Source organism: Cupressus sempervirens, chromosome 11, assembly GCF_028749045.1.
Source record: "Cupressus sempervirens isolate cs-2001-9-10 chromosome 11, ASM2874904v1, whole genome shotgun sequence".
Taxonomy (NCBI): Eukaryota; Viridiplantae; Streptophyta; class Pinopsida; order Cupressales; family Cupressaceae; genus Cupressus; species Cupressus sempervirens.
The window spans coordinates 123,451,972-123,464,341 of NC_143128.1; positions in this window are offsets into that span (position 1 = coordinate 123,451,972).

Genomic DNA, 12,370 nt, shown 5'->3' on the forward strand with positions numbered 1-12,370 from the left:
CCATGTTGACCCCACACATGGAAGTATTGCATAAAGAACTAGCCTTTGTTGAAACATTGATGAAGAAAGATACTCAACTTTCAACACATGATGGCCTAGTTGACCTTGCTACCCAACTAGATGTTCAATACCACTCTCTAGAGGTAGCATGCAATAACTAGGATGCAACATTGAAAATAATCATAGAGGTTCACAAAACATTTTTGGACAAACACACTATCAATGTAACACCTAAATGACATAAGTGCCAAAAAATGGGGATCATAAAGATTTTTCAAATTGACAAATGCATTGTATTTTGAGTTAGGGGGAGTAGTCATGCAAAAATAGGGAACATCAACCAATCAGAAACTTACTCAATAGGAGTACACAATTTAGTTATAGAAAGGGAATATCAACTTAGGGGGAGATTTGAATTTTTTGGGTTATCAGGTATGTCAATTATGTCATCCATTTCACAAATTTTGTAATCTTGTATGAGAGCCAAGTAATGTATACTGATTGTTTGAGTTATACACATAAATTAGGTTGTATATGCATGAAAAAGTGTTTTGGCCACTCATTTCAAAGGGGGAGATTGTTGATCTCATTTTGGTTTTGACAAGGCAGTGACAAAACGCTTAAGTCATTACTTAATAGAACTCAGTATGTGTCGAGCAAGTAGTGTCTATTGAGCAATATAAATAGTTAGTGTCAAAAACTAGTATGTGAGTCACTCAAGTGTTGAGCAAGTCATATATGTCAAGTGATTCAGATGCTGATTAAAACAATGGATATCAAGTCATTCAGGAGTTGAGTTACAACATTAAGAATATAGTGAATGTGGAGCATCAAATCTTTCAAGTCCTTGTCCTCTACCTCTTCCTCTCTGATCTCTATTTTTTAAATCATGGAAATGATTGGAATCATTTCCCCTTTGGTTCTAAGTGCTACTTTTAGCCTCATCCTTGTTCGTTTGATCATCATTACAACCTCCATAAGATCATTTGCCATATCTTCCACCGCGACTTCTTCCACTATTCTTGTTATCAAACTTCTTGCATAGTTTCTCTTCAACCATTAGGGTAAACTGGTATGGCTCCTCAATATTGGTCACTTGAACAAGACTCATCTCATCCTGAATGCTTTTCTATAATCCATCAAGGTAACGGTTGACTTTCTCCTTATCATCTTCTGCATGGCCGATTCCAATGAGAACTTGGTAGAACTCTTCAGTATACTTTTGAACAAATTTTCCCGCTTGCTTCAACGCTTGCATTTTCTTCAATAGATCAAGCTCATAATCTACAAGAATGAATTGTTGCTTCATTTTAACTACCATCTGATCCCATCTAGTGATTTTTTCTTTTCCTCTTTTATTTTAATCCAATTGGATCCCCTTTCACCAGATCTTTGCATGACCCTTCAGTTTGGCCTTCATAAACTTGACCCTATCTGAATCTTCAATATCTTCATATTCAAACTACTCTTCCAATTCATTTATCTAGTCGATCAATTCCTTTGGGTTGAGATTTCCCAAAAATGTATGAACATCAAACTTAGGTCTTTTTCCAATATTGGAAATGGCCCTAAAAAGCCTTGCCTCCTCTGGGTTAAGAACTTCCTCTACTGCATTTGGGTTCCCATTTCCTTCTTCTCTTTCATCCTCACTTTCATCATTTCCTACAATAAGATTCATTCCTCTATGAATCTATTATTGCGTTTCTTGAATTTTCCTCTAGAGGGTTCTAAAATCCTTAGGTGTAACACCTTTGACTCTTCCACCATGCTCTCTTCATGGACACATTTGTGTTCTTCTATTGAAACTCTAGTGCAAGCTACCTCATAATTGGTGATTTGTCTACACGCTTAGCCCAAACCATAGTCCTAGTGCAAACTGCCTCATAGTCGGTGATCTATCCACACACTCAAGAACTCTAGCTCTTATACCACTTGATGAAGGGTGCTCCCCTTAATACCATAAACCATAACGGAAAAAAAAAAACATAACAACAAATGTGAGAATAAGATATGGACTTCTTATTTGTGCCAAAAATGTACAATATGCTAACCCACACGAGCACCTTCATTACAATAATTTGCAAGACAAGCTGTGGACTATCACCCAGAGCTGTTCTAGACAATGTTTAGGCCTTTCTTAAATAGTCAATTTTATGTCACCTAGGAAGGTTCTAGACATTGAAACTTAATACCTAGGGTTGAAAAACCCTAACAATATATATAGAGTCAACCAAATACATCTTTGACAATTATTTTAGATATTTTGGGTAACCCAACTTTGAAAGGCCATAACTCAGGAACTATTGCTCTGATTGGCTATTATAACAACTTTTTGGAAATGCTAGCTCATGATCTATAGGCTTGGAGCAATGCAAGTGCCCTTTGTCAAGTTTTCGAACCTCATCCAGGTATTCTAAGGCCTCCAACAAAGAGCCTAGAGATTTTCCTACAAATATTTCTACAGAAAATTCGCAATAATTTCTTTGATACTTAATCTAGAGCAATGAGATTTTTATGGTGGGCTTATAACTCTAAAATGAACCTTCATGTAGTAAATGAGGATATTTTGAGCTTGTATGAAAAGATTACTAAAAATAGCAAGTTACCATAAATAGTAACAACCTTGTCTACTAGTCCTTATTAAAATAGAAAATACTTTTGGGTGATGCAAGATTGCTCTTACACCCAAGATATGCTTGCATCAACTAATATGGTTACAAAATAGCAAGAGAATGTTATTGTAAGGAACAAGAGATTTGATAGCATACAATGTAAGATCCTAGAAAATATTTACAACCAGTTATTGAATAGAAAGATAAGAGTACTAGAAGAAGATGTCAAACTAAGAGAGAGCATGATTAATAAATTGTGTGAAGTGAACACAAAGGAAGATTCAGATAGAATTTTGAAAGACATTGGACCTTTGCTAAGAATAAAAAGGAGAGCTATTCTTGTTATGGGAGAAAATTATGAGGAAGTCAAGAAAGAAACAAGCAAAGCTATAATCAAATACATGACTTCCATGCCTAGCATCACAAAGGAGAGTGCACAACCACATTTAGCAAGCCCAGTCTATGTGGAAGGCAGTACACCATGTAATGGTGAGGAAGAAGTTGAAGAGGTGCAACAAACCATGTCACCTCCTAATATAGTTATAGGTATAGAATCCATGCAAGTGGATAGTACACACAAAATAGTGGATGCTAAAGAGGATCCATTTTCTCAATATAGAACAAACATTATTGGTAATATCACTGCATATTCAAGTTCAAAGGAAGAGGATGAAGAAGAAAAAATAAAGAAAGAAGAAGAAGAAAAAAATGTTAGAAGAAGAGTAAATGAAGAAACATGAAGAAGATGAGAAGAGGAATGAAGAGGAAAGAAAGAAATGGGAAGAAGATAAGAAAAGGAAAGAAGATGAAAGGAAGAAGAAGCAAGATGAAGAGTTAGAAGAAGAGAAGAGAAAGAAAGTAGACGAATTAAAGAAAGAAGAGGAGAAAAGAAAAGAAGATAAGAAATAAAAAGAAATATTAGAAGAAGAGAGGAAGAAAGATGAGGAATAAATCAAGAGAGATGAAGAAAAAGCGAAAAGAAGACTAGAGGAAGAAAAGAAAAGTGCAAAGCTAAAAGTAGTTACATTTATTCCAGTAGCAACTCTAGTAACAATAGTAGCAATGTTCAATAATATCTGATGATTATGATGATAAAAAAGGACTAATGAGTTCTTTGAGAAAATTGCTCCAAAAGAACAAATGAGTTAAGTCTTTGGAGAGAACATTGATTGAAGTCTTGGATAGGATGTAGAAGACAGTTCCCACAACTGTTACAAATCTAGACTTGTAGACTAAGGAAAAATAATTGGTGAAATATTTTGATAAATAATTCACAACCTTGTCTAAAATAGCTTAAGTACAAACCCAAGACAAGCATGATGCATTAATGTTTGATATAATATGCACAAACGTGAGAAATGATATGAATACATTAGATGTATGCATCAAGGAATTGAGGAAGACTATTGATGAAGGTAGGAAGTTGTATGGACAATGTATACTTTTGACAATCAGATCAAGGGTCAAATGAGCAAGCTTTGTAAAGTCACCACCAGATTGCAATTATTAGAGGTTCTCATTGAAGATATTGGAACTGAAGTGGAGAAGATTCACAATGAAATTAGAGGCATTGAGATTAATAAAGAAAAGATAATGAGAAGGTTCTCTACTCTTAGATAAATTTTGTCACCCAAAATAAACATTTTGCAAAGGAAATTGGAGTAGTGTCTTGTAGTTAAGGCCTCCTATGATAAATTTTCCTATATTGACTTGAGTGTGGTTGAATTGGCATCCTATGCACTTTGCACACTCATTAGTATATCTAGCATAGTCAAGGAGAACTAGAAGAAAGATTTGGAGAGACTGAAACTTGGTTTTGTAGAGTGCTTTTCCAGAATTACAAGTTGATCAAGATAGCCAAAACAATTTTGTAAATAGATTTTTGACACCTTTTTCATTGATGTCAAAGGGGGAGAAGTATATGTAAGGAAAATTGTGTATGCATTAAGGAGAAGTATATATGTATATGTAAGAGGGAGTACACATATGTATTGTTGTAAGGAGTGATAAGGAATTTAATGATCCATCAAAGCATGAAGAAAATATTTTTTGTTTTGAAGGCAATTTTTTTGTAGTTGTTATTTTTTATTTATCTTATTTTTGCATGCCATTATTTTCGGACCTAGCCAATTTTTCCAAATGTTTCCATCAATGCCAAAGGGGCATATTTCTAGCAATATGATTAGATGTATAAAATGTTATCATTTATGGAAACATGTATTCAATATTTCATTTATGTATTTTGAGTTAGTTGTAAATGCTTTATCCTTCAAGATGCTAGAAATGTAAAATTTGATGCAAAAAGTGATGAAGGTATATTTCTTGGTTACTCCACTAGAAGTAAGGCATATAAGTGTTTGAATATTAACACTAACAAAATTGTGGAAAGTGCAAATGTAAATTTTGATGAGCACACAGAAGTCCAAGCTGAAGTACCAAAGAAAATGGAAGAGTACAAAACCTTTGTGTATTCTTATGAAGGAATGATTGTTGATGAGGATGATGTAAATCAAATTGAAACTCAACAAACTTCAGTCTCAGCCGAGTCTCAACCAGTGAATGTCGAGTTGCATTCAGAAGCCGAGTTGCAGAATGAAGGAAATGGACAATCTGACTTTGAAGACAGTACACATAATGAAGAACAACCTAACAATGAAGTGCATAGTGATTTTGAATCTGAAAGATCAAATATGGAAGCAAGGACAGAACCAAGGTTATACAAATATGTAAAAAGACATCACTCTACTGAACAAATAATTGGTGACAAAGATGCAAGACCAATGACAAGGAACAGACTAAGACAAGAATCATGTCTGATCAGCAAATCTAAACCCAAGATAGTATATGGTGCAGTACAATATGATGACTGGTATAAAGCTATGGAAGAAGAAATTGATCAAATAAGAAAAAAAAAAACCTGGAGTATGGTTCCTAGACCAACTGACAAGAATGTGATTCGCACCAAATGGGTATTTAGAAACACACTAGATGAGAATGGTGAGATTTAAAGAAACAAAGCTAGACTAGTATGCAAGGGTTATGCTCAAGAAGAAGGAATAGACTATGGGAAAACATTTGCTCCTATTTCCAGAGTGGAAGGAGTAAGAACTTTACTTGCATATGTTGCCTACAAAGATTTTAAAGTCTATCAGATGAATGTAAAATCTGCTTTCTTAAATGGTATACTAGAACAAGAAGTCTACATTGAACAACCAGAAGGATTTGTTGATGAAAAAAAAAGGGATATGGTGTGCAAGCTACATAAAGAACTCTATGGTTTGAAACAAGCACCTAGAGCATGGTATGAGAGACTTCATAGGTATCTAGTGCAAATTGGATTTGAAAGAACTGATGACAACAACAACATGTAAATCAAAGAAGAAGAAGGTAAAAACATTATTGTATCTAAAATCTTTGTGGATGACATAGTGTTTGGTGCTAAGGAAGTACTTTTCAAAAGCTTTGCTGACAAAATGAAACATGAATTTGAGATGTCTATGTTTGGAGAAATCAAACTTTTTGTTGGATTGCAAGTACAACAACTCAAACATGGAATATTTGTTACATAATCAAAATACATCAAAGAAATTCTTAAAGTGTTTGGATTGGAGGAATCCAAACTAGTCAGCACACCAATGGCAACAGGAAATAAGCTATCCAAAAATGATGAGCCAGCTGAAGTCAATCAAATAATGTATAGATCTATGATCGAAAAGCTACAATATGTTGTACATAGTAGACCAGACATAACATTAATAGTTGGAATAGTAACTAGGTTCTCTGCTAATCCTAAAGAAAATCATCTCATAGCAGTGAAAAGAATAATGAGATATCTTAAAGGAACTGATGACTTTGGTCGATACTACACAAAAAATGGAAAATTTGAACTAAGTGCATATACAGATGCAGACTGGGAAGGTAACATTGATGATAGAAAAAGAACAAGTGGAGGTGCATTATTTCTAGGCAAAAGGCTGGTCACCTAGACTAGCAAGAAACAAACATGTACATCCCAGTCCACTACGAAATCAGAATATGTGGCAGCTGCAGTCAATTGCACAAACATTGTATGGCTCACACATCTATTGGAAGGAATGAAAGAAAAGGTAACAAAACCTGTGATATTGAATTGTGATAATACAAGTGCTATAAACATATTCAAAAAATCCAGTGATACATGCAAAAACCAAGCATATTGCAATCAAGTATCATTATGTCAGAGAATTGGTAGAAGACAAACAAGTAAAGTTGGAATACATTCACACAAAGGAACAAACTACAGATATCTTCACCAAACCATTTCCCAAGGATGCCTATGAATATCTTAGAGGAAAGTTGGGGGTAATACTCCTAACTCAAGCAGTTTAAGGCAACAAGGAAGCTGCCTTGCATCAACAAGAATACATCATTGAAATATTAACAGGTTGATGCAAGGATGATAGCAGGAGCAGAAACTCCAAATCAGTCACAAGTATTTTGACAGAGGGAGAAAATCAACAAGAAGCCAAAGATTATATTTTGCATGATAAATATGCTACATCTTTGGAATTTATGTCAAAGAGGGAGAAGTATACATAAAACTTATCAATACAAAGAAAGAAGGAGATATATATGAAAGAGGGAGATATATGAGATCAATAGCAAGACAACGTATACAATCTTGGTGATAACTAAGTTGATTAATTGATTAGTTTGGTTTGCCATCAGTGTCAAAGAGGGAGATTGTTGGAAATAATTGAAATGATCATAAGTAAAGTTGTTGGAATGATATATGGAACTGGTAGATAATGTCCTCAATCGTTGTTTTGTCATTGATGTCAAACTTGCTACTTGCAGGAATGATAATTGCTTCAGTGATCCAAACACTATCAATTAGTTGATTGTCAAGGAGGAGACAATCAATAAGATGTAACCAGAATACCTAGAGAAAGGTTGAAGTTATGATGTTGTAATGAAGTACAAGGATCAACTAAGCCATTGATGAAAAAGTGTATTTGATGACATACTATAAGATACAAAGAATGGGCACACTAAAACATATCAAATATTTAAGGCTTTAGCTAAGTCTTTTTTAAAGCTCAACTAAGTTCATTAGAGAGAAGGAGCCAAGAAAGCTAGTAAGAGCCAAGAAAATTCCTAGTTAATGCCAAGTAAACTCCAGATACTGAGCAAGATCAAATGCTGAGTAAACTTTAGATGCCAAGAAAGATCAGATGTCAAGTAAACTTTAGATGCCAAGCAAGTTCATATGCTGAGTGACAGAGTTAACCAAGTGTCATGTAGAATCAAGTGCCAAGCAGAACCAAGTGTTGAGCAGAACCAAGTGTCGAGCAGGTATAGGTGTCGAGTAACACAGAGGTGCTGAGCACTAGTAACTCAATAATGTTGAGTTGTTGCATTATTTTGGAAATTGAAGATTCACCAGATCTAATTTTGCAAGGTTGTTATCTAGAAATTTGTAAATTTAAAAGGAAGATAAGAATGATGAGCTGGTGGCACAGAAAACCATATAGAATGTTTTTAAGGATATAATTGGTGAAGTTTCTAGAAGAGAACAAGATATGGGGTAGATACATTGTATCCTACCTAATCCATTTTCAAACCTTAAAATTGGAGAGGGAGAATTGAGTGGCAAAGGCAAAACAAATTTCTATTTAAGAAGACACAAGTTAAAAAAGAGAGAGAGAGGTGGTCAAGCATAAAAGAATAAAGTACTAAAGAAGGTGCTAAGGGAGAAGACAACACAAGAATTCTATTTGGATAGACGACCACAAGGATGATTGCATTGGTAGAATGAGTAAGAAGACTCAAGGAGATGAAGCTTGAGAGGAAGACAAGCAGACAGAGCTAAAGTGATTAAAGCCAAGCATAAGGATTGAACTGAGAGTGTGATCTGAAATCTGCAAAGTATGTTGTACGTTATATCAGATCAAAAGACCATTATCATTACTTTCTAGCAATTGTAATAGTAATTTTAAATCCTATGGACTTAGGTTGGTTTAATAGCGATAAGATAAATCCTTTAACAGGGTGACATTCCAAGAGAATGTTCTAAAGACCTTTAACCAGGCCCATTCTTAATAGTTTGGTGAAATCCTCGAACAAGGTCACATTTAATAGTGTGTTGTAAGCCTTTAACAAGACAGGCCTTTAATAGGGAATCACTTCATAAGAGTGAGAATAAAGTAGCATCTTACTGGTAGTTTTTCCCAAACTGGGTTTCCACATAAGAATTCTAACAATTGGTATCAGAGCTTGACTGTTGATTTAGTTTAAAGGGACTACAAGTAGAAAAGATCAAAATGCCAAAAATAAAACTTCCCAACCTCAACAAAGACAACTTTGTTGCATGGAAAATTTTGATGAAGCTACATCTTGGATCCATAGGAGATTATGCCCAAAATTAAATTGTCACTGAACATGCAGATCCAACAGGAGCTCCTACTGCAGAAGAGATGAAAAACAAGCAAGAACACAATCAAGCAATACTGGAAATTGCCTCCGCACTTAGCTATGCTGAATTTGATGATATGAAAGGATGTGACACTATATTAAAAATGTGGAAAGCCCTATCAGACATCTATGGAGGATATTAGAATGTACAAAGAGCAAAAAGAGAAAGTCTCAGTGGAAAGTTTGATGACATGAAAATGGAAGAAAATGAGAATGCTTCTCTATATGGTGCAAGAATAAAGGAAGTGGTAAGTGCAATAAGATGCTTGAGTGGTCAAATGGATGAAGATACTATTAATAGTAAGTACTTAAGAATCTTGCTCCCTATCTATGCTATTAGAGTATCAACAATACAAGAGATAAGATGTATACTAGGAAACAATCTAAGTTTTGAAGGTATAATAGGTAGACTCACTACATTTGAGTTATCTAACTTTGACAACTACAGACCTGAAAATGTTGAATCTTCTTTTAAGGCCAAGTTATCACTGAAAGATGTTGAATAGGTGAAATCAAAGAAAGGAAGAAAAATGAAGTATGTAACCAATGATAGCAGCACTGATGAGGAAGATGTGGAACAATGGGAAGCATTGCTCGCTAGAAGATTTCACAGGGGCAAAGGAAAATTCAAAAGTAAGATGCCTATCATTTGTTTCAATTGCAATGAAGTAGGTCATATTGTTGCAAGGTGTCCACAGAAAAAAAGGATTCCAAGGAAGGCAACAACTACAAGTATAGAAGAGATGATGATAAGAGAGATTACAAAGAAAAAGGTAAGAAGTGCTATATTGTTGAAGAAAATTCTAATGACAATGATGATGAAGTTGTTTATGTAGCCATGAAGGACCAATATGATGAAGAAGACCCCACAACACTGCTAACATGTATAAACAAGAATGAAAGATGGATCATAGACAGTGGATGCTCACATCACATGACAGGAGACAAAAGTAAGTTTGTTAACTTTACTCAGTATGATGGAAATAGTGGTAGATTTGGTAATGATGCTCCATGTCAAATCAAAGGAAAAGGTTCCATTAAGCTCACAGCACAAATTTCATGTGACAATGCATACTATGTTGAAGGATTAAACTACAATTTACTGAGTGTCTCACAGTTAGGCAATATAGGTTGCAAAGTGGAATTTGGAAAAAAAACTGCAAAAATCTATGATATTGATGGCAAACTGATAGGAAAAGGAGATCAAACAAAGAGCAATTTGTTTTACCTTGATATGGATGATGTTTCTTGTTTATTTGCAAAATTTGATGATGAATGGTTATGGCATAGAAGATTATGTCATGTCAACTTTGACAATATAGTCAACATTAGTAAAATGAAGAAAGTTAGAGGTTTATCAAAATTGAAGAAGCCTGATAACATCATATGCAAACAATATCAGCTAGGAAAGATGACAAACTCAAGTTTCAAAAGCAAAAACTATACATCTAAAGAGATACTTGAGTTAGTTCACACTAACTTATGTGGTCCAATGAAAATACAAAGCTATAGAGGAGATAAATACATAATGCTATTTGTTGATGACTATTCCCGGATGATGATTGTTATGTTTTTAAAACAAAAATCTGAAGCCTTTCAAATGTTTAAGTGGTATGTGGCTAGAGTTGAAAAGGAAACTGGAAAAAGCTTGAAATGCCTAAGATCAGATAGAGGTGGTGAATTTACATCAAATGAATTTGAGATATTCTGTAATGATAAAGGAATCAAAAGGCAAACGTCAGCCCCTAGAACTCCACCACAGAATGGAATTGCTAAGAGAAGAAACAGATCTGTGATTGACTGTGCCAGAACATTAATGATGGAAAAGACTGTTGCTCTAAAATACTGGAGAGAAGCAGTAAGTATAGCTATTCATACACTGAACCAAGTACAAGTCAAGAAAGGTACAAATACAACACCTTTTGAATTATGGTATGCTTACTCACCAAATGTAAAACATTTCAAAGTGTTTGGTTGTAAATGCTTTATCCTTAAAGATGCTAGAAATGGAAAATTTGATGCAAAAAGTGATGAAGGTATATTTCTTGGTTACTCCACTAGAAGTAAGGCATATAAGTGTTTGAATATTAACACTAACAAAATTGTGGAAAGTGCAAATGTAAATTTTGATGAGCACACAGAAGTCCAAGCTGAAGTACCAAAGAAAAGGGAAGAGTATAGAACCTTTGTGTATTCTTATGAAGGAATGACTGTTGATGAGGATGATGTCAATCAAATTGAAACTCAACAAAAAACTTCAATCTTAGCCGAGTCTCAACCAATGAATGCTGAGTTTCATTTAGAAGCCGAGTTGTAGAATGAAGGAAATGGACAATCTAACTCTGAAGACAGTACACATAATGAAGAACAACCTGACAACAAAGTGCATAATGATTCTGAATCCGAAAGATCAAATATGGAAACAAGGATAGAACCAAGGTTATCCAAATATGTAAAAAGACATCACCCTGCTAAATAGATAATTGGTGACAAAGATGCAAGACTAATGCCAAGGAATAGACTAAGACAAGAATCGTGTCTAATCAAAAAATCTGAACCCATGACAGTATATGGTGCATTACAAGATGATGACTTCTATAAAGCTATGGAAGAAGAAATTGATCAAATAAGAAAAAATAAAACTTGGAGCTTGGTTCCCAGACCAACTGACAAGAATGTGATTGGCACCAAATGGGTATTCAGAAAACAAACTAGATGAGAATGGTGAGATTACAAGAAACACAGCTAGACTAGTATGCAAGGGTTATGCTCAAGAAGAAGGAATAGACTATGGGAAAACATTTTCTTCTATTTCCAGAATGGAAGGAGTAAGAACTTTACTTGCATATGTTGCCTACAAAGATTTTAAAGTCTATCAGATGGATGTAAAATCTTCTTTCTTAAATGGTATACTAGAACAAGAAGTCTACATTGAACAACTAGAAGGATTTGTTGATGAAAACAACAGGGATATGGTGTGTAAGCTATATAAAGCACTCTATGGTTTGAAACAAGCACCTAGAGCATGGTATGAGAGACTTCACATGTATCTAGTGCAAATTGGATTTGAAAGAACTGATGACAACAAAAACATGTACATCAAAGAAGAAGAAGGTAAAGACATTATTGTATCTGAAATCTTTGTGGATGACATAGTGTTTGGTGCTAAGGAAGTACTTTTCAAAAGCTTTGTTGACAAAATGAAACATGAATTTGAGATGTCTATGTTTGGAGAAATCAAATTTTTTGTTGGATTGCAAGTACAACAACTCAAACATGGAATATTTGTTACATAATCAAAATAC